This window comes from Tamandua tetradactyla, chromosome 22, assembly GCF_023851605.1.
Source record: "Tamandua tetradactyla isolate mTamTet1 chromosome 22, mTamTet1.pri, whole genome shotgun sequence".
Classification (NCBI taxonomy): Eukaryota; Metazoa; Chordata; class Mammalia; order Pilosa; family Myrmecophagidae; genus Tamandua; species Tamandua tetradactyla.
The window spans coordinates 4,174,515-4,198,689 of record NC_135348.1 but is presented as its reverse complement, the minus strand read 5'-3'; the positions used below and the strand labels follow the sequence as shown (position 1 = coordinate 4,198,689).

Genomic DNA, 24,175 nt, shown 5'->3' with positions numbered 1-24,175 from the left:
AATATATTTGCCTAGTGATGATTTCCAAAAGTTGTTCTCAATAATTTGGAGGAGCAAGCTACTTACAAGTGTTTACCTGAATTTTCCTTTTCAAGTACTATCAACTAAAAGCAACATTTTGTAATCTATAAAAATAATTTTTAATTATTAAAAGACAATCAATACACAAAGTGATTTATTATTTGTTTCCCTTTATTTTCAAGATAGAAAACTCATGAAAATGATGAAGATTGAGGAAAAATAAGAATTCAAATTGCCAGTAAGAACGTCTGGGGAATCTCTGGATATTTTAAGGATAAATTCTGGAATAGAGATAGTGTAATACTACATGTACATGCACACACATGAACATGCTAATTTTAATTTTCAAATGGTCATTGAGGCATAGGATGAATCACTTTTCATCAAAAGCACATTCTCTTCTTCCTGAGTTCGTAGTCGCATATATTTCTCAATGTTTCTGGTAGTGATGTGCGGATGAATGACAGAAATTTAGACAATGGAACAAGAGCAGAAGTTCTGTGCGTGTGATACTTGCCAGCCTGGACCGTGAGGTCTGTCCATGGATTCTCAATGCTCATTTCCTTCATGGGTTGAAGATCTTAAAATCATAAGCCGAAAAGATTCTAAGTCTCTGCATCCCCACTCGGAGTAAAACTATCATCCCTTTATGTCTAGTGAGCAGTCAATAAACATCTGTCATATTTGAGACACCACAATTTTTGGTTTATTACACCTAGCATTTTTTAATTGACACAATACTATTCCTAGAATTTTTAATATTGAACTTCAAAGAGCAATTTACAAAATAGTATAAGCCTTTACAAATAGGGAATGGATATATTTGCAATTTTTTGTTTGTTTGTTAAAACTTTGTCTTGAAAACAGGTTTAATTAAAGGAAAATCAAGACATAGACAAATATTTCAAGGGGTCTTTCGGACCCTATCAAAATGAAGTGTATTAAATAAATTTGTTTTATTTGAGAGGAAGGTAATTTTAATTACAAAATTGCTGTTTAGAAAAATTATCTCACAACTTTAGAATCTATTATTTCTTCTACTAGAGTGACTTCTTATTGTTAAATTTCATTAAACTTTCTAGTACAAGGTTTAGTTATGTCTAGTAAATTGATGCTCAATGCATTTTTTTATTGAACGATTGAATGATGTATTTATTTTTATCTACTTTTACTTTAAATGTCATGAAACTCATGGCTATGTGTATTAGCTTTTAGAGTGTTATATAAATATTATATGCATAGACAGAGAAAGGGAAACCAACAGAAATTTGGCTTTCATGGGAGCAGAGGTCAATTTCAGGAAGCACAAGTACATGTCAAAACCTATGGTAGTAGAAGCAAAACTTGAAGCCCAGTTCTTGATCAGTTGTCAGGTTAAGAGCCAAGGCTGAAAGGAATAAACTTCTAGGAGTAGACAGTTTTTAACCGAATTTAGGATACTCGAGAAACAGATTTCTCCAAAGATACAAAAGTGGAATAAGAGTTAAAAAAGCTGTAGTCACACGAGAGAGAGTAGAAGCGAAATCTATTAGATTCTTAAATAATATTCCTGTGAATTTTAATTATATCCTTGATTTGAAAATGCTGGCCAAAATAAATATGTACATTAATGAAAATGTCCTTGTAATATAGATAAACAACATATGTGTTTTTATGTATGCATATAAAATATTTTTATGTTTATATATTCATATATATATATAACTTCTAGTGTTTAAGATCATAAGCACGTTAAAAATGTTAATTTTAATTAGACAACAAATTAGGAAAATTTTGAAATGTTTCATTTTGTAGCTTAGAGCTTAAAGTAAAAGGAATCAAGTCATTTTTTTTCGGCATTGTCAGTGAAGACAAGTAATACTGTCTAGACAATAGCACATCAAAAGATAAACCAAGAGAGACTAGATATTTAAGCTGAAAATCAACATGACTCACACTGTGATGCATGCAGACAATTAACTATGCCAGTATACAATTCAAATTTATACAGATTTTTCTTCAAAATTATCTTGTTTTAAGCATTTCCTATGAATGAAAAATACTTTCCAATTTTGTTTTGAACCATCAAATAGCAAACACCTTGTAAATGAGAAGGAAACAAGAATCCATTTGGCTACTGTGCAGGAGGGGACCTAACAGCAGGTGATTGCAGTAAAAACCACCTTGTTGTTATACAGTTAACATCTGTGCTTTCTAAATGGTAAAGTAAATGAACATAATGGATACAGTTTTGGATTCACATTTTACCACCTGCCTTTATACCATAGTATACAGAGTATCTTCAATTCACAGAGCCAAAATCTCAGACACATCCTGACAATTTTCCTTAAATGATTGTATGCATCCATTGCAAGGAACAAATACATTCTGAAGTTTTGATCACAAAGACAAAACCAGTACTTAAGATGATTACAGTGAAAGGTTAGGATTAGATGCATTTTTTTTAGAGATATGAAGACTAGAATGAAAAGCTCTCTTAGAATTCTAGAATTGCCTTGTTGTTTTGAAAGTTTTCACAATAATATATCATATAAATGTAAAATCAAATGTAAGTGCCGTTCAAAGAGGGTGCATTTTGAAAATAAACATGCTGCCAGTTTTAGAAATTTTGTTGTTTGTTATGATGCATACTCCAAATACCAGAGTATATAATGAGAATTAATAATCACTCTATTAAATGTTTTTTTTTTCCCCCCAGCGTCCTCCAATTCTTGAAATTGGAGGATGCTGGGGGAAAAAAAACATTTAGTAGAGTGATTATTTTTTTTTAACATTTAATTTGACCAAACTCACTTTACTTCCTTTAAATTAAAGATTTTAATGAAAAATGAAGTTGTGTTTGCAGGCACAATTTTTTAGTGGGTAGAATATTTGATTGTGAATGGAAAGAAATAGTTCCTTTTCTTGTTTCACTGTTAACTTATTTTATGACCCACAGAAGGTATGTAATGTATCCAGACCTGGGCCTTCCTATATATAAAATGAAAGAATCAGATTTGATAAGGAGCTTTTACAAACTTTAGATGCTCCCATCTTTTTTCTCAAAATACAAAATTAAATTAAAAGTGTCTATTGATGAAATGTTTGGGAAATAGTCATTCTAGAGCCTCTCATAGAAGAGGCATCACAGACCTCAGGATATTACGGACTTCAAGAAATCTTGTAGGAGTCCTCTACCCCTACCCATGAATTAAAATTAAATCAGCATTTCCTCAAATTGTTTGACCAGAATACTTTCAAACTGTAGGGGGTTCAGGTATGTCTTAGTATTCCAGGAATGCTACACCAAATACTGTAGACTGGTTGGCTTAACAAACAGAAATTTATTGTCTCACAGTTTGGGAAGCAAGAGTCCAAGGTCAAGTTAGCAGGTCATGCTTTCCCTGAAGCATTATGGTGATGGCTGGCTGGCTATCCATCTTTGCCTCTATCACATGGTCATTTGCTTCCTCTGACTCCCCCTCTGGCTTATCACCAGGCTTCTCCTACTATATCCAAATTTCCTTGGCTATAAGGATTTCAGTCATACTTGATTAAAACCAACTCTGAGTCAACGTGGCTTCCTATTAATAGGCTCTGTGAAAATCATGTTAACAAATGAGTTCACACGATGGGGCGTGAGAACGGAAGGTGAGTTTAGGGATTCACACATGTCTTTGTATGGGGCATGATTCAATCACCAGCAGGGTAGATCATTTATTAACATTTCTGTAACTCTAAGATCCTGCATTGCTATTTTAAGTGGAAATGTGGCGTGATGACATGAGTTCCTTTCAGCTCTGGATTGCAACAGCACTTAGTATATTTGAAAATCATACTTCTTGCATGCTCTTGTACGAGTCACACTGAGACTTTCATGTTTGAGCATTAAGAAACAGTTTTGGCTATTTTTTGTCATTTTCAGAAATTTAAGCAATGGCATTTGGTTGGATATTTAAACTTTTTTTTTTCTTCTTTTGAAATATATGTCATGCTATGTCCCTGGTAGGACAAAATATAAACCATAATCAGCTTGTGTTTTATACTGACATTTTCATCACCTGGATACATTTTTCTGGCATTGATGAGGACATAATGCTAAATTTGGAAATGATTTTAAGAGGCTTAAATTTCCAAAGTTACTCTCTGTCTCATTAGGAAGTACATATGTTTCATTTAAAGATGTAAACATAAAACTGTTACCTTTATTTTAATTCCCAATTTATAAAATTACTTTATATTTGAAATTAAAACATAATCAAATAAAAAGTTATATTTCATTCTCATATGGTTGAACTCTACAGAGCTTTTAATTCTAATGTACATTTCTACAATCATTTAGTTTTGAAATATAAGAGATGTTAAGAATGCCTCTTAAAATAATGTATTTCATTCAGTAGCTCCTATTGTATAAGTAATATACTTAATAATAGCATAATAATAAATAACATGATGGTATATATATATATATATATAATATGCTATTATGAGAACAAAAAGCAATTATTTTTAGGTTTAGAATCACTTTGCCTACATATGACAGAGACAGAGAGAGAGGCTGACAAAAGCATTGGCTTGTGATCTTATTAACCTTATTAAATGGTTCGGATTTTAGTAAGGGACATTGTCCAAATGATTGTCAGGCCTCCTCACTACCACGTCCCAGGAAACATACCTGATAAAAGGGTTATCAGAAAATTCCTACCTATAAATAAATCACTGTAATAAAATGTGATAAATGTGATGACAGTTTTATGCACGGTATATATTTGAAAGGCTTGAGTGTCCTTCAGATAAGGGACGGCTAACCAAGCTCTCTAGGCAAGGGCAGGCAAAGAATTCATAGATGACATGCAAACAAAACCAGAAAAAAAAAAAAAAGAGGTATAGAACAGGGTAATGTGGGTGGGCCACGGTGGCTCAGCAGGCAAGAACGCTTGCCTGCCATGCCAGAGGACCCGGGTTCGATTCCTGGTGCCTGCCTACGTAAATAAAAATAAAACAAAAACAAAAAACAGGGTAATGTGGTGGTGTGTTTGTGAATAGAAATGATCATTTCAGATAGAATAAAGTTCAAGTAGAAAAGCATGGAGTTGAATGCTAGTAAGACAGGTATCTGGAACTGCAAGTAGTTTATCTTCCTTCAAGGAGAGACTAAGGGGTGTCCAACAGGAGTTGAAGCAGACATGGCGTCCCTTGTATGATCTCCTTGACATCTCCTAATACCAAGGATGCTATTTTGAGTAGGGTTATTGCATAACCAAATTTGCTTGTTAAAAAATACGCTGGCAGTGGTGTGGAGAATAGGATGTTGAGGAGAGACAGTTGAGATATTGTGAACTTCTGGAACTATTTTTTTTCAGATGCTAAAATAAAGAGTGAGAGTAAGGATTTAAAGGAGAAGATATAATTAAGTGATATTTAAGGAAATAGAAAGAGAATTTTTAACATTCTGGGATAATTTCCTTTATTTCTGATTTGAATAATTCAGTGCTTTTTTTTTTTCCGTTCTTTCACGTAGGACATAAAAGAGGACGTGCAGCTTCTGCAAAAATACAAGTCAGTTCTCACCTGAATTTGAGACATCTGTGTGCCTGTCAATCGAAGATACTGAATACATACTTCGACCTTCGCTTCTGGAAGCTCAGGACAGATTTTGAAAGTGAAAGATATTAAAATCATTCTTTAACATCTGTTTTATTTTGTATATGTAAAACATATTCTAAAATAGTCTTATATAATAATGGGGATAAAAGCCTCAAAGATGAACATGTGTGATGCTTTTTATTTACGCAACAAATATTTATTGGGCAGCCTTCTGGAAGATGGTTGAGCTTGTCTGAATCTGTTTTGTACCCCAGAGAAGACTGTGTTCTTCTAATCTATTCTTGTGGCGCTAGACCTATTGTCGGTTGGACCTTTTGATTATGTTGTTTCCATGGAGATAAGACCCACTCAATTCAAGACGGGTCTTCATCCTCTATCGGAGTCCTTTAGAGAGACAGGGAGAGAGAGAGAGAGAGAGAGAGAGAGAGAGAGAGAGCTTAGAGAGAATCACCCCGGGAGAAACCAGCAAGGACCCACAGAAGCCCAGGCACATAGTGGAGAGAAGGACAAGCAGACACCACTATGTGCTTTCCCACGTGACAAAGGAACCCAGAAGCCATCGGTCTTTCTTCAGTGACGATATCTTCTCATTGATGTCTTAACGTGGACATTTCCATGTCCTCAGAATTGGAACTTGTAACTGAATAAATTCCCATTGTTAAAAGCTACCCACTGCTGGTATATTGCATTTTGGCAGCTTTAGAAAACGGAAACAGTGCTGATATAATGTTAGACAGAAAAGATCCATTTACTACTATCACAGAGGTTATACTGAGGTGAGGGGAGACAGGAAAAAAAAAATCCAACTAAATAAATATATAAAATCACAGGTAGTATTAAAGCAAGATGTTAATAACTGGAGAAATTATATTTGAAGTGCGGGCAGGTATAGGGAAACTCCCTGTACTTTGTGTGAAACGTTTCAGTAAACCTCAAACTTCTGAAAAAATAAGGTTTGTTAAGAAAAACCTGAGGTAGTATTAAATGCCTAATTAGGTAGCATTCATTACTGTTCCTTAGTCTTTAAGGGAGTTATTTTAAGAGTATAAAGGACACCAGTGCAGTGGAAGTGTAGTGAATAAAATCACATTTTATTCTTTATTGAGTTTGCTCTGCTACTTGCCTATCAATAACTGTCTTTGATGCTGATAAGGCTTTGGCATACCCCTTGTGAGAATGAAGGGCTATTCCTGACTGCATGGCTTACAGGGTTGCTTATATGTTGGCACCAAAAGGTTTCAGGCTGCCTTTACAGTGAGCTTCAGGGAACACGTTAATGAGTTTCTACAGAGAGAAACTGAAGGACACCAGCTGAGCGACAGGACCTTGTGACATCAATATAAATAACTGCAAATTGACAGCTAGTACAAAATAATCAAAAACAGGTGGCTAACTTTGAACTGAAAAGTGATGGTGATTACTGTATTTTGAAAGTACAGCATGTAACCTTTTTTGAGTGTAATCAGGAAAGCTGTTTGCATTCTAAATGTCAGAGGCTCATTCCAACCTGTAGCCATGAATTCACCAAGCCTGCTCTCATGTTTGCCTGCTTGGCTTCAGGCATCTGCTCATATACACCGTTGACTTCCACACTGATGAAGAACCAGCTAAGAGCTCAAACACGCTCTTCCAAAAATGAATACCAGTGTAAGCATTCTCTCAGGTGACTAATCGAATCATAAACGATTTGAAATAAAATTATCCTCACCTAAAATACATTTCATATCTCTTTATGGTCGGTCAATGTGCTACTTAATAATATACTATTTGATAATTACCATCTTCTTTATTTCAAGTCCATAAAATCTGTTCTAAAGTCTAACTTTGTACTTACCTCTACTCAATATTGCTACATTTAAAAATTATACATTCCTTTAACAATGGCTTATGTCACCAAAATCTTAAAACTATTCTAATTTTCTTCTCTGGCAAAATATTTTTCTATCAAAGCAAAACAATGAGCAAATTACTCTTATTGATTGTTAATAAATCCAGTGGCTTCTTAATAGTATTTCTTATTCCTCTAAGCAATTACAAGTAGCCATTTTATTAATTCTTCCAATAATTGCTTTACTTTGAAGTTCAATCTATTCAAATATCATTATACTAAAGCATCGACACATGTCATATAACATGACAATCCTTTGGGACCTTGATGACTTTGCTCTGTGATGAATTCTCCCACAGAATTACTAGTGTTCTCAATAATTCCTTAATTCCTTAAGAATCTCAGTGATCTCAGTGTAGATTTCCTAACTTGATTGTGTTTGCTCTGCCATACATGTTTCAATGTTTTAATTATTCAGTGTGGTTTGATATTTCTTTCTTAAATGTTTAGGATATTGCAACACGTCTCATTATTTGCTGAATAGTACCAGTTTTCTGGAAGCCCCCTTACCCGTTTTGTGGATACACATTTACAGGGCTGAATAGTCGTAGCATTGTCCAGATAAACTTTGTTATGCTACTTCTTATTCTTTTCACCGGTTATTAAGAATTAGGCGATGATATCACCTGAAAGTTGTTGCTTGATTTACCATTAAAGATAAGAATCTAAAAAACAACATAGGAAATAACAACGGCAATACTATTCTTAGGAGTTTAACCAGTGTACGCAATTTCTCTCCTGAGTTTAAATATTCAGATCTGCAGATTGCAGGAGGGAGAAGTCTAATGGATTTGACTATTATTTACTTGGAGATGAATGTACTCTATAAAATTATAATGATTGATGGCGAACTATATCTAAACCTGTGTAAAAGCATTTTTTTTTCCCCTTCAAATGTTGCTTTAACTCGGGCTGTTGTTTCTCTCTAATGGCGCTGTTTCTCCTGCTACAGGAACGTAATGCACTCTTAAAACAGACACGACTGTTGCACATCTTTTCAGGCTCCAGAGCACTTAGCAGCTGCCTTCCAATGCAGTTTACAAGTCACCCTGGAAAATCAATCTCATTCTTTAATAGACAATTGCGTTTGTGACTGCAAATGATATTATCGAGGTTGATCACTCATCTAATTTACCAGGCAGGAAAGAGTCCTAAGTTAAAGGAAAACATATTTACCACCACTGGATATATTAGAAAACTGTGCCTTAGGAGCCAAAGAAAGAAATCAAGACACATTTGCAACAATCTTTAGCTAGGGTGTTAGTTTATTTTGGGGGGTGGTGGTGGTGGGGTGCATTAATTTTAAAATATGGACCTTTATTTACTTATCGCTATGCATTTGTAATGTTTTCCTTTGGAGGTATCTTTATCTAATTTACTTGAAGTTAAAATCAGTCCACTGGGTGGGCAACCGTGGCTCCATGGCAGAATTCTTGCCTGTCATGCCTGAGACCTGAGTTCAATTTCTGGAACCTGCCCATGCCGAAAGCAAACAAACAAAAAATACAGTCCACCGTGTAGAAATGTGTGGACTGGGCAGAAGGACATAAAATTTGTGCCCCTTTATGTAATTATCATTGGCGTAAGCTTCAAATTACTTTCTATAATCAAGCAACATTTTTTTTTTTAAAGTGTACTTTAAATCATTCTATACGTCCTTTAGTTTATACATATATAAGTGTCTGTTGAAATTGGTGACATTTTACCATATATTAAAAGCCTGTAATCATATCAGCAGCAATTTAGAGTAGATTGCGTATTATTGGCATTTGACAGGAAAGGGATCTGAAATACTGGATAACTGAGTATTTGCTTAGGTCATACACGTTAGACAAAGCGGAATGTAGAATTACAGCCTGAGAATTTACTCTTTGCTCCACTACCAGCACAACTTCACTATACAAGCAGGCAGCCAAGTACACCAATTTAGGAGATTATGTGATCCTTTATCTTTTATTTTTGTCCCTGATTTAAAAATAAACAAATGTTTTTTATAAGCAAAAGTTAATGCTCGTCTGCATCACTCGAATGTTATTTGATATGTGGATTTAATTCTATATCCCCACAGCACAACAGGTGTCTAATGTTTAAAAGCCTGTATCAGAAGTTCATATTATTTCAAATAAATTTTAATAACTTTTTGGCAGTATTGTCTCTTTAAAATCATACAATCTATAAAATTGAGAGAAACGAAAAATATTTAATGTCATAAGAGTTATATTATTTAATTTTATCACTCAATTCCAAAATATTTGCTTGAATATAAATTTTAGAAAGCACCATTATTGGGGAAAAATGAATTATTTGTACAATGTTCAATCACAAGTTTTATTTTCAGAGAATAATAAATTGATAATATTTCTTAAGATAATTCTAACTTTTGTTGAATGCTTTCAAAGCACTTTTCATCGAGTAGCTCAAGCACTACAACAATTTGTAGTGAGATATCGAAATTATGCTCATGTAACTGATAAGGATGTGCATATAAGCAAGTAATGAAGTTACCGAAGGTCCATTTTTCGCTTAAAAATAAACCAAAGCATATCTGAAAGCACATAAACCTTTATTTTTTCTTGAAGTTTTGTTTTAAGAAAAAAAGTAACAGTTGTCAGTATTACAAATGTTACATTTTCAATTTAGCATCCTTAAGTGACTTATTGTTTATCAGAAATTTATACTTTTCTAAGAATAATCCACAAAAATGATTTCATTTATAATTAGGCCCTTTATAAATGCAATAGCAACAATGAAAAGATCATCAATTCCATAATTTTTAGTATCTTGATATTCGGATTATTTCAGCTTGGTTACTGGAGGTAGAGGTTAACTACTTTTGAAATTATATTTCCCCTGTTTGAATCTTTCATTTTTCTTCTGAACAAAAACTATCTAAATTTCATTTTCTGTAATCGGAATTTCCAAAACAAAAATAGCAACAAAACCAAGAGGAAGTTTCATCATCATTATGATTTTAAGTACTGGAATTAACTATTTTTAACTGGAATAAACTATTTTTAAGGAATTCTCTTATAAAATGCTAGCATGTGTTATGAATTTTCAAGAAATTAATCTAATATATAGCATATTTGTATGTAACATTTAATAGCCAGGATAGGATAAGCATTCCTGCTTAAGGAACAATCAGAGAAATCTTTGCTACCTGTTCATGTCACCAGACCCATTGTGTGACACGTGGATTCTTTGCTGAGGTGCACAGCACCCATCCCCCACCCCCAGGGCTGGTGGCTTTCAGTGCACACAGGGACCTGCCTCACTGACCAGACTTTCACCTGGTCTGGGCCCTGTTCAGCAGCTGAGGAGAGACAGGCTTGAGGGGAAGAGGCAGACCAAGAGTGCCAGCTGCTGGGAACACAGGGAAAATGCATGCTGGCAAACTGCTTTTCTGCCTAGATTTCAACAGATTTTCAAATACACTTGCATCTACTGCAGGAAGCCTTGGCTTTGGTCTGGCTGGGAATTGCTGACAAACCACGTGCCAATGGAGACTTTCCACACAAAATCTTGGTCACTTTGACCAAGATTTAAACTATAAAATCTTAAGTGACCAAGGGAAATCAACTTTCAAAATAATCTTATCAAATGCCAAGAAATCAACAGAAAATCACAAAGCTTCTGAAAATGCAAGAATGTATGGCCAAGTCAAATGACCAAATTAAAAAGCCATAGGACAGACTTTGAAACAAGTAATCAAAGATGTACATACAAACATCCTAAACAATTTCAATGGATTGGCTAAAGACATAAAGGACATCAAGAAGACACTGGGAGACTAGAAGGAAGAATTTGAAAGAATAAATGGAAAAAATGGCAGACCTTACAGAAATGAAATAAGCTGTAGATCAAATTAAAAATATACTAGAGACACACAACAGCAGATTTGAAGAGGCAGAAAAAAGAATAAATGATCTAAAGGACAGGACAATGGAATTTGAGCACACCTATGAAAAAATGGTGGAAAAGGTGGAAAAATTTGAATCAGCACCCATGGAAATGACGGGCAACATGCAGTGCACATATGTAAGTATCTTTTCTGTCCCAGAAGGATAAGAGAAGAGTAATGGGTTAGAAAGATTATTTGAGGAAATAATTGGGGAAATCTCCCCAAACTCTCTAAAAGGTGTAAATATGCAAACCAAAGATGTTCAACAAACTCCAAATAGAATAAATCCAGATAAACCCACTCCAAGACATGTACTAATCAGACTGTCAAATGCTGAAGAGAAGGAGAGAGTCCTGAAAGCAGCAAGAGAAATGCAACACACTACATACAACGGTAGTCACATAAGACGAAGTTCTGACTATGCAACAGGCACCATGGAGACAAGAGAGCAGTGATATGACATATTTAAGATTCTGACAGAGAAAAATTGCCAGCCAAGAATTCTTTATTCAGCAAAGTTCACCTTCAAAAGTGATGCTGAGATTACCAACTTGACAGACAAGCTAATGCTGAGAGAATTTGTTAACAAGAGACCTGCCTTACAAGAGATACTAAAGGGAGTTCTGTTAGATGAAAAATAAAAAGACAGGGGAGACAAGTCTGAAAGACGGCACAGAACGGAAGTATTAGTTAGGGTCACTTTAAAGGATAAAAAGAGAGAGAGGTAAAATATAGATCTGACTAATAAAAACCAAAGCATAAAATGGTTGAACCAAAAATTGCTTTATAGTAATAACATTGAATGCTAATGGATTAAGTTCCCTAATTAAAGGATTCAGATTTACAGGATGGATTAAAAAATATGATCCATCTATATGTTGTTTATAAGAGACCCATCTTAGAATCAAGGATACAAATAGGTTGAAAGTGAAAGGGTGGATAAAAAATATTCCACACAATTTGTAACTACAAAAAAATAAGGGTAGATATACCAATATCAGACAAAATAGACTTTTAATGCAAAGATGTCATAAAAGATAAGGAATATCACGTTTATGTTTGTTAATGCTGCTGGGCATGCAATATTCTAGAAATAGTTTGTCTTTCATAAAGGGAATTTATTAAATTTCAATTTACAGTCCTAAGGCCATAACAATGTCCAAATTAAGGCATCTAAAGAAAGAGAGCTTGACTCAAGAAAGGTTGACCTGGGCACGCACATGGCTGGCATCTGCTGGTCCTTTGGTTTCTGGTTTCATACAGCTTCCCCTGGGGTTTTCTTCCTTCTGCATCTCCAAATGGGTGTCTGTGTTGGCTCTGAAGTTTTCCAAATTGGTTCCCTCTTAAAGGACTCCAGTGAGTGGATTAAGACCCACCTGGAATGGACAGGTCATATCTCCACGGGAAGAACCTTATCAGAGGGTCTCATCCACAATTGGGTGGATCACATTTCCACGGAAATAATCTAATCAAAGCTTGTACCCTAAACAATAGGTCTGCCCTTACAAGCATAGATTAGAATTGAAAGGACATGGCTTTTCTGGGGTATGTACAGCTTCAAATCAGCATAGTCACTATATATTAATAAAATGGACAATTCACCTAGAAGAAATTACAATCATAAATGTTTATGCACCAAATCAAGGCACTCCAAAGAAGATGGGGTAAACATTGGCAAAACTAATGACAGCAATAGATGTTTCTAAAATTACAATGTGAGACTATAATTCACCAATCTCTATTACAAATAGAGCAACCAGACAGAGGATCAATAAAGAAATAGTGACTATAAATGATGTGATATATGAATTAGGCCTAACAGACATATATAGATCACTGTATCCCAAAACACCAGCATATGTATTTTTCTCAAGTGCTCATGGACCATACTTTAGATTAGATCATATGCTGGGGTGCAAGCAGGTTTGAATACATTTAAAACGATTGAAATTTTTAAAGCACTTTCTCTGATCATAATGAAATGAAACTGGAACTCAACAACCAACAAAAACTTGAACCTAAACAAATACTTGAAGGTTAAACAACCCACTTTTTTTTTTTTTTACATGGTCAAGCATGGGGAATAAAATACGGGTCTCCAGCACGGCAGGCGAGAACTCTGTCACTGAGCCACGGTGGCCCGCCCAAAGTAACACACTTTCAAATAATCAGTGGGTCAAAGAAGAAATTTCATGAGAAATTAGTAAATATCTGGAAATGAATGAAAATGAGATACAACACATCAAAAGCTATGGGATGCAGCAAAGGTGGTGCTCAGAGGGAAATTTATAGTTCTGAATGCCTACATTTAAAAGGAAGAATGAGCTAAAACCAAAGATCTAATTGAACAACTGAACACGATAGAGAAAGAACAGCAAACTAACCCTATAGCAAGTAGAGGAAAATAAATAACAAAGAATAAAGCAGAAATAAATGAATTATAGAACCAAAAAAAGAAAAAATAGAATCAATAAAACTAAAAGTTAGTTCTTTGAGGGCGGGCCACAGTGGCTCAGCAGGCAGAATTCTCGCCTGCCATGCCAGAGACTCGGTTTCGATTCCTGGTGCCTGCCCATGCCAAAAAAACAGTTAGTTCTTTGAGAAGATTGAAAAGATTGGCAAACCCTCCCCTTGGATGACAAAGTGAAAAAGAGAGAAGATACAAATAAACAAAACCAGAAATGAGAGGGGTCATTACCACAGACTCCAAAGAAATGAAAAATATCATAAAGGGATGCTATGAATAACCATATGCCAACACACTAGACAACTTAGGTGAAATGGACAATTTCCTAGAAACACTCAAATTACCTATTCCGACTGAAGAAGAAATAACAAGATCGCAACAAACCAAGCAAAACTAGAGATTCCGCCAGTCATCAAAAACCTTCCTACAAAGAAAAGCCCAGTGCCAGACAGCTTCATGGGACATTTTACCAATATTCCACAAAGAACTAATGCCACTCATGCTCTTCCAAAAAATAAAAGAAAAAGGAAAACTGCTTAACTCATTTTGTGATGTTACCATCACTCTAATAGCAAAACCTGATAAAGATCCTGTAACAAAGGAAAACTACAGGCCAATCTCCCTAATGAATATGGATGAAAAATTCTCAACAAAATACTCGCAAACATAATCTAATCACATGCTAAAATAATTATACACTATGACCAAGTGGGGTTTAGTCGAGGCATGTAAAGATGGTTCAACACAAGAAAATCAGTCAATATCATACAGCACACAAACAAATCAAAAGAGAAAACTCATACGATCATCTCGATTGGTGTTGAAAAGGCATTTGAATTAGATTGTTAAAGCTGCCAGAATGCAATATACCAGAAACGGAATGGCTTTTTAAAAAGGGAATGTATTAAATTGGAAGTTTTCAGTTCTAAGGCCATGAAAATGTCCAAACAAAGGTATTCAGAGAAAGACACCTTAACTCCAAAGAAAGGGCTGGTGAAGCCCAAGTTTTTTCTCATAGTTAGGAATGCACATGGGGATGTCCGCTAGCTTTTTCTCCCAACTTCTTACTTCATGAAACTCTCCCAGGGGTGTTTTCCTTCTTCATCTCCAAAGGTCTCTGTCTGTGTGGGCTCTGTTGGTTCTAAAGCTTTTTCCAAAATGGTTCCCTCTTAAAGGGCTCCAGTAAGCAAACTCACCTTGAATGGGAAAAGATGCATCTCCATGGAAACCATCTAATCAAAACTTACGACCCAAAGTTGAGTGGGTCACCTCTGCATGGAAACAATAAAAGAGATCGCACCCAGAAATACTGAATGAGAATTAAAGTACATGACTTTTCTCAGGGTACACAACAGTTTCAAACTGGCAAAACATTTGACAAGATTCAACAAATTTTTTCAAAAAAAGCATTTCCAATAAAAGCACTTGCTGGGCGGGCCACAGCAGCTCAGCAGACAGAATTCTTGCCTGCTATACAGGAGACCCAAGTTCAATTCCCAGTGCCTGTCCATGCAAAAAAAAGACCAGTTGCCCTATGACCTTACAATTTCACTACTTTTAACATGCTTAGAAGATATGAAAGCAGTGACATGAACAGACATTTGCACATCGATATTCATGATGGCATTATTTACATTGTCAAAAAATGGAATAATCCAAGTGTCAATCAACAAATGAGTGGATAAAAAATGTGGTATATACATATAATGGAATATTATGCAGCAGTAAGAAGGAATGAGGTCCAGAAGCATGCGGCAATATGGGTGAAACTTGAGCCATAATGCTGAGGGAAATAACCCAGACACAAAAGGACCAGTGTTGTATGATTTCATTAATATGAATCACATAGAAAATATGAACTCAGAGTTTTAAAATGTGGAATATAGGGGACCTAGAGTTAGACAGAGGTTAGAGAAGGGGCAAGGGTTATCTAATATACATACAATTATTAATGAAGTGGAACTTAAATGTTTGGAAATGGGTAGAGGTGATGGTAGTACATTTTTGGGATTATAAATCATACTGCCATATTGAAGGTGAATTTGACTGAAAAGTGTTGTGTAAAGTCATTTAATTATGAAGTTATTTATCTCTCTAACCCTACATATACTAATAAGTTCATTCATGAACTACTACAAATGTATGACACTTGTGCAAGGAATTTTAATAGAGAGGTATATGGAGAAAATTATCTATTGTTTGCTTTGGGCTATATTTAAAAATAGTACCTTACTAGTACCCCACCAATACTAGGGGTAAATAATCAGAGTGGCTAAAGGATATGTGATATTTTGTTGTTTTTTTTTTTTTTTTGCATGTGTGTGTTTATCTATTCATTTTTTTGGAGCAATGAAAATTCTCTAAAATTGAGATTGAAGATGATTGCATAACTAAGTGAGGATACAGTGAGATACTGTATACTTTAAATAGGATATATCATATATGAATATACCTCAATAAAATCTGCAGTTTCCAAAGGTAAATAAACAGAAAGATTCAAGTGCCGGAGAAAACAGAGAGAGAGAGTTATACCTATTCAATGTCTGGAGGGATGTAGAAAGGGGCAGCCCCTCCAAAGGGCAGTGTGCTAAATCTACAGGAGGCTAAAATTAGGTCAACAAATGATTATGCATCTCATTAATAGGACTATGCTTGGAAAAACTGAAAACAGGGACATGATGAGACATTTGGAAACTAATGTTTATGGCGGTATTATATGACTGCCATTGGACGGAGTTAGTTAAAGGGTCCTTCATCTGATGAGCAGAAGAAAACTGTGGTGTATACATATGAAGAAATACGGTGTGGCAACAGAAAGGAAAGAAGCCATGAGATATGCAATGAGATAAATGAACCTAGAGGACGTTATGTTGAGTGAAACATGCCAGGAACAAAAGGACAAATATTCTATGGGTTCATTTAGAAAATGTTTATAAGAAAATTAGGACATAGATTGTAAGCTCTTATAGCAGCTACATTTATTCCTGAGCTGTGTTATTTCTAAATTCTGAAATGTTGTGCTCTGTGTGTATATCCTGGTATTTCTTTGAAACTTTGGGTGCATATGACACCTAAACCTCAGAGTTAGAGGTCTACAGCTCTGAAAGTCAGCATTATTCCACAAAGCAATTGTTAATGTAGCTGAAAAAGAGATCAGACTTCAATTAGAGATATGAATGAAGCTGTTCTGGTTAGGTCTGAGGTAAAGCAGACTATAAGGGTAAAGGTCTGTATTTTATATCTGTATTGTGCCTGTATTTTATATCTCAACTTCTGTGAGAGACCAGAATAGAGGTATTTATTTTACCCAAAATTTGAATTTTCTGTAGCGCACTATTTAAAATGTCTGATCAGGTTATTTAAACATCCTTAACACATGGAGCCTAGAGAAGAGAATGAATTATTATTTATAATTTAATGTAATAACCTGACACATTCCAGGGTATTTGGGGAAGAAAATAAAAAAGTATTTACAAAACCTCTGCAGGGACCTGATAAAAAGTCTAGAACTATTAAACTTCCTTTTGGTAGTAACTGGGTAATTTCCAATATTCTCTCATGTATTAGGGACCCCCAATTTAATATGACAAACCCTTGATCTTCAGGCTTGCCTTTATTAAACTCATTTTTGTAATGGCATAACTAAGTCTTCTTATAATTATGTCTAAGAGCCACTCCAGAGAACTGATTTTGCTGCTCGGATGTGGCCTCTCTAAGCCAAACTCTGCAAATACATTTACTATCCTCTCCTCTCCATGCATGACTCCCAGGGATGTAAGTCTCCCTGGCAATGAGGGGCATGGCTCCCACGGCCCTGGCATCATAGGATTGAGAAAACCTTCTTGACCAAAACAGGGGAAGAAATGAAGCTAAGTAAGATTCAATGGCTAGGAGATTTCAAATAGAGTCGAGAGATCATTCTGGAGGTTATTCCTTTGCAAGCTTCAGCTGATATTGCAAATTAGGGATGCCTCACCCCAACCAACAATATTCCTGAAAATCCTAAAGGCTCTATTTAAGAGTCTAAAAGGCTTTACTTAAGTTTATTTTATTTTAGAAACTTAAATCCCCAGATTGTTCCTATCCTAGATAGGCCTTGAAACCCACAGGTACCAGCGTCTCCAAGAATATGAACCGTTTGCATCCCTGCACCCCACAGTGCCAACACCCCTTTTCAGCATGAAAAAGTTAGGATAGGCATTGCCCAAATACCTGTGAAAATTGGAGAAGGATCAATGAGAGAGAAGAGCTATAACAGAGAAGTTAGGATTCAACAAATGATTATCACTACTGAACCATAAAGATATATACATATGTGTATATACATGAATATATATATATATATGTATTTCTTTTTAGTTTCTAGTATATTAGAACTGCCAGAAGGAAAAACCTGAAATTGCTGAAGTGGCGACCCCAGTAGCTTTGATCTTTGATAATAATTGTATAACTATGTAACTTTTATCTTGTAAATGTGTAGCTGTAAAAACCTTGTGACTGATACTCCTTTTATCCAGTCTATGGTTAAGATGAGTCATAAAATAAAGACATGCACAGGAAAAAATGTAGAATATTGAGCACCTAGAGATAGAAGTCAAAGAAGGGGGAGAGGTTGCTTAACACGTACAGAATCGTTAACGAGGCTGAACTTAAATATTTGGGAATGGATAGGGTTGGGGGTAGCTTGCTCTTGGAATTATAAGAAATATTAATAATATATTGTAGGTGAATTTGATTGAAAGCAGTTATTTAAAGCCATGTATGCAGGTTATTGCATGAACCATTACAGCTGTAAAAAATACAATAGAATGGAGAACATAGCTATTGCAGAATTGTGGACTATATAGTTCACAATAATACTTTGGTTTCCTTTCATCACAGAGACAGACATATTGCATCAATACTATGGACCAAAAGTAGGGGCAGATAAGGAAGATGGGAGGGTTTCGGTTTCATTTTTTATTCCTATTTCTACTCTAGAGTAGTGAAAATATTCTAAAATTGCTCATGGGATGTATGCACAACCACGCGCCCATACTGTGAGCCAGTGATGGCACACTTCAGGTGGTTTGCGTGGTTGTGGTTGTGAATATACTGCACTAAAATTGAAAAACAGAGTTGAAACAAGTGTCCACCCACCTTTACATCTGAAAAAAATGAGAAATAAACCAGAATGTTTCCTCAGAAGAGAGGCCGGTAACACCAGCAGCATAAGTCTATTTCCTAATTCCTTGCTCCTAGGACATCCAGGAGGGATAAGATTTCAGCTTCCAGGAGGTCTGACCCATTTGACTCCTTTCGCTTCACATAGAACATTATTTCTTAAATACCCACAACGACATTGATGATATCACAGCAGTTTAAATTTTAGAAAAAAATGTCTAAAGCTGTGGTAGGTTTTCCTGGGTAGTATCTATGGCCAGTGGACACTGCTGCAGAGCAATTCAAGATATCTCAAAGGTCTCATCACTGCCTTTAAACACATAAAACACTAATCCACCCACCCAAACGGACACGCACATACACACTTAAAAATTTCTACCGGGGAGAGTGCAAGGGAAGTTCAGCGGTAGAATAAGAATTCTCCTGCCACGCAGGAGACCCAGATTTCATTCCTGGCCCATGCACGTCCCCTCTCCCGCCAAAATCAACAAATGGTGCGACAATAATGGGATACCCACACAGAAAATGAATGAAATGTGACCCCACCATACAGCATACAGAAAAAATTCTATTGAACATTTTCCCTCTGTTATTCTCTTTACTTATTCCCTTATTTGCTAATAAAGAATGGTAGCATTTAAGATGCAAAACACCAATAAAATCCTTACATCCACCCTATACACATCTAGGATTTTTATCTTTTAATGATCATGAAATGTGATCTTTACTTTCTTGAAATCACTGCTACTGTCATAGTTAATGCCCATGCAAAGGTAACTCTTCTCGATCACCACGTACGTAAGTCATTTACAGAAAATATATGTACACCTAATTAATAATAATAACATGTTTTAGGATCAGCATAAATGAATGAAGGTTGCAATATCTGAAGGGAAGATAAATTAAATTTCATGATTGTGTTATTATGTAGTGTTATGGATGTTTTTAAATAACCCTATTTATTTAATCAAAGAAACCATTCAAGGTGACATAGCAAAATTGAGAAAATTGTTTTCTAACACAGTTGAAAAAGATGTGTGTGTCTGTGTGTGTGTGTGTGCTTGCCCAGGGCAAAGAGAGTGAGGCTGCAATACTCTTCTCAGTGGAGGAGAGTTGTGTGTCTGGGCCAATGAAAACATTGAGCTGTTTGTGGAGCATGAGATGACTAGCACCAGATGACAAGAAGTGATGCCCAAACATTAGAGGGGGCAGATGGTGCAGCTCATAAAGCTACTTCCTGGTCCATTACTCTGCAGACCTTCAAGAGTAAACCTGTGAAAGGGAAGTTACGACCTGTCTATAAAGATGAGCGTGGTCAAAGATGATCATAGACATACAAAGTCAGAAATCTGTATAAATTTGGAGAGACACAAGCACATGAACTTGGAGATCTGCGTTAGATATAAACATATCTCCAAGGGCAAAAATGATTCCAGTGAAGTCTGATCTACTGTAGAAATTTATATCCCCAATAATTACACTTGAGGAAATCAAAGTTCAGAAAACTTAAATACCTTGCTCAAGATAATTTAGTTAATAACTGAGAGAGCCAGGATTTGGGACTCCATACACTCCATAAACTCCATAGCTCTTTTTCACATGGAATGTACTGAAATATAGAAGATGCTTTTTAAAATAAATTTTCTACAACATATATATAGGGATAGTTTTCTCATAGAATCTGTGTTGTTACCTATTATTCCACTGTTGGACTAATCTAGAGTAGGATCTTCAGTAATGTCTGATTGCTGTTTCTCAGTTTCTAAAACAACTACCATTTTATGGGTTGACTTAAACAATAGTAATTTATTGGCTCATGGTTTTAAAGCTAGGTCAAGAACAAAATAGAGATGCCAGCAAGTTGGGTGGTGCTTTCTCCCTGAAGACCGTGTCCTTTTCTGCTAACTGCCTGCAAGTCTTGATTCCTTGGCGTTTCCATCACCCGGTGATGTATTTCCTTTCTCATCTGAGTTCCACTGACTTCAGTCTTCTAGCTTCTAGTGCTTTCTGGCGGTGCTCATCTCTAGAAGCCTCCAGTAAAAGAACTAAGATCCATCCTGAGTCAGCTACAACTTACCTAAAAGAACATCTTCCAACAATCTATTTATGATGGGATCACATCCACAATTGTGGATTAAAATTCAGCATGTTTCCCTAGGTACGTAAATCAATTTACTGCAATCACAAAAACACAGATGCACATACTCAAAAGCAACCTGAAAAAACCTGTTTGAATGTGTCTTTCCTAATGATAAGCTGTTGTATGTTTGCATACATATATAACATACATGTACATACATATAAGTATGTTTGTTTTTTGTATGTCATATATGTTATATACATATACATAAGTATATCTGCATATAATTTTAAATTGTTACATATTTTACTAGGAGATATTTTTCTCCATATTGGGCATAATTTCATTCTGGATGTTAGTATAAATACTATTAAAATATCTAATAGCTAAAAAATTCATGCTAACTCAGAAAAACAATTATTAGAATCATATATATTCCCTCTATCATTTGAGAAGTACATTTTGATCTGAATATTGCATTTATACCTCTGGCTTCTCTTAAAGTTATATAAGCTATGGATACATTTAATTTAATTTTATTTTACAACCATCTTAAGTACTCAAGGAAAGTAACATAAAGGAAAACAATGCAGTTTGTGGCACACACACACACAAAACCAGAAGACATGATTTTCATTGAATTGGATTTAAATGAACAATACTTTGATTTTACTAGGATATTTTCTTCTTCATGCCAGTTTGACCACTTTGTAAAAGTCATATTATCAGAAAATGCACTGGAAATTGGTTACTTTATGCCATCTTGGGCACATCTATAATGAGTATATATTTAAGAATCACCATAGATTACCATTTTATTAAGCGTTTAATTCCATTGACCCTCAGCCTTTCAAAAGACTCATGGAATACACTGTGTGGAAGGCAAAACAGGCAGATGTAAACTATACACTTGTATTTTTATTTATACATACCAATTCAAAAGGAAAAAGACTGCCAAATATTAAAGGGCCTAGTATGCCTTATTTGAAGAAAATAAAATTTACCTTGTCCTAGGGAAAATTGCATGGATCCTATCACTTACGAACAAACAAAGACAAAATTAAGAATTTCCTATATTGTTTATTTATCACATTTTTTATCATTTATATACTATTCTTATGACTTATTTGAGAAAAAACTGGTCTCAATAAATGTTTCTTTAAAGAATGCCAGCTATGAAATCACTGGAATTATTTCATGTGGCTTATCCATTCTTCAACTCAGATATTAATATAATAATATAAGGGACTTTCAGGGAAGCTGTAATGAAAACCGCAATCATAAACATGAAAACTGGTTAAGTGGCTTCTGTTTTTTTTAAATGGTACATTCCATTTTTAAAACAGAAAGTCTTAAACTTTTTAGATGCCCTGTTTTTTTAAGTATCTTATATTTATTGAAGTGAACTGCATAAAAATAGCCCCAACCTAAACTGAAAAATGTATGGAATACAAAATTCATAAAAACCACTTGTTTCTTTCTCCTTTGGTCATATACCATTTTTGGTAGCTTTTTGTCTTTGAGTAACATGATACTGACATTGTCAATGTGGCAAAGTTAGTTCATCTTGGGTTAGTATTTACTCCTCTTAACCCTGGAAGGAAGTGTAGTAAAACTTATTTTAAAAATGTTTCTATGTCTTCGCACTTGGTTTATACAGATTCTGACAGAAAAGAACATTAGAATTCAGGAGTTAGATAAGATTATTCAAATTCTATCACCTCCTGGCTCATTAACATTAGGAAAGTTATAATTGAGAGACTCTCTTTCCTCATCAACGCAATGAAGGTAATAATCTCTATTTGACAGATTAAAGATGTGGGTTAAATGAAATAATCCATTTAGGGCAGGTGATGGTGGCTCAGTGGCAGAGTTCTCACCTGCCATGCCAGAGACCCAGGTTCGATTCCCAGTGCCTGCCCGTGAAAAAAGTAAAAGGCCATGTAACAGGTAGCAAATAATAAAACTACCATAAAATCATAGTTATACATGCATATCATAACCTGTATACATTTCTTTGAAGTAATATTTTGAAGTTAAATATCGGGATACTTTAGTTCTCAGGAGTTGGGGAAAAGAAGGCAAGGAAAATTCCTGCTTATTGAGTCCTAGGAAGGGCTGGTAATGATGAGAGTCATTCAGTATGTGTTGGTTAGTTGCCATCTGCTTTATGAAAAAGGGACAAGATGACTCAAATTCAATTTCCCTTTGAGAGGAGCCATGACTCAAAATGGTGCCTTGAATCCTGAGAAGAGGCTTCTGCTATGGGATGAGTCTTCCATAGACAATCTCAAGTGTCTGGCATTTGGGCAGCTTGTGAAAGAAAGGGCATTATTTTCTGCATGACCACTGTGGACTACTTGGGAGTTCACAGATGATAATTCCTCTTCACAGGGGTTAGATTATGAGCATTCACAATCATTAATAAGGGTTACATGATTCTGCAATGGTTTCTGATATCAAAAGACATGCTTTCACAGAGGGTGATGGGGAGTTGCAATTCTTGGGGATTACTGCTTTTATCCCAACCAAAACACAAAACTGTAGACAAGCATGTGCTCCTTCAGTAAGAGAATGTAACTAAACAAGGAATATGAAAAATAATTGAGTTGTGTAAAACAGTAGCTGCCTTTCATGTAAATAAAGGGATTAAGAGAAACACTATACAAGCTACATAATAAACGATTTTTATAAACTATAATACACAAAATGCAATATGTTCTATATAGTATAGATAGCATATTTAAAATAAAATACATATATATGTTTGCCATATAAATATATATGCAAATATATTACCAAAACATTTTAATTTAATAATGCTCAAAAAACAAAAATAATAAGCCAAGTCATTTTCTTAAATCTAAACCTGGTTGTAATTGACATGTAAACAACAGCATAGGTTAAGCCAGCTTTTAAATATTTTTTGAAGCATGTAGTTGAAGGTTTATTTGTGTTTTTTGTGTTTCCTCTAGTCTTGTTACCACTAAGTTTCAGTTTGGAAGCAAAGATTGAGAATGTTCTCAGAAATCTGACTCAAGGTGGTAATATTGAGTCTAATTAAGCTCT

General features: G+C 35.1%; 1 protein-coding gene and 1 long non-coding RNA gene across 12 annotated transcripts in view; one reads left to right on the top strand and one right to left on the bottom strand.

Moving 5' to 3' along the window:
• LOC143666189 (uncharacterized) overlaps positions 1 to 5,725 on the top strand; it is a 90,415-nt gene extending 84,690 nt beyond the window's left edge. For 2 of the 3 annotated variants that reach the window (XR_013167451.1, XR_013167450.1), the window contains 2 exons: positions 204 to 259; positions 5,522 to 5,725. This is a non-coding gene — a long non-coding RNA (uncharacterized LOC143666189). The remainder of the gene's footprint in view (positions 1 to 203; positions 260 to 5,521) is intronic. The other variant, XR_013167452.1, reaches the window with a different exon arrangement.
• FSTL5 (follistatin like 5) overlaps positions 1 to 24,175 on the bottom strand; it is an 875,733-nt gene that overhangs the window by 501,691 nt on the left and 349,867 nt on the right. The window lies entirely within an intron of this gene.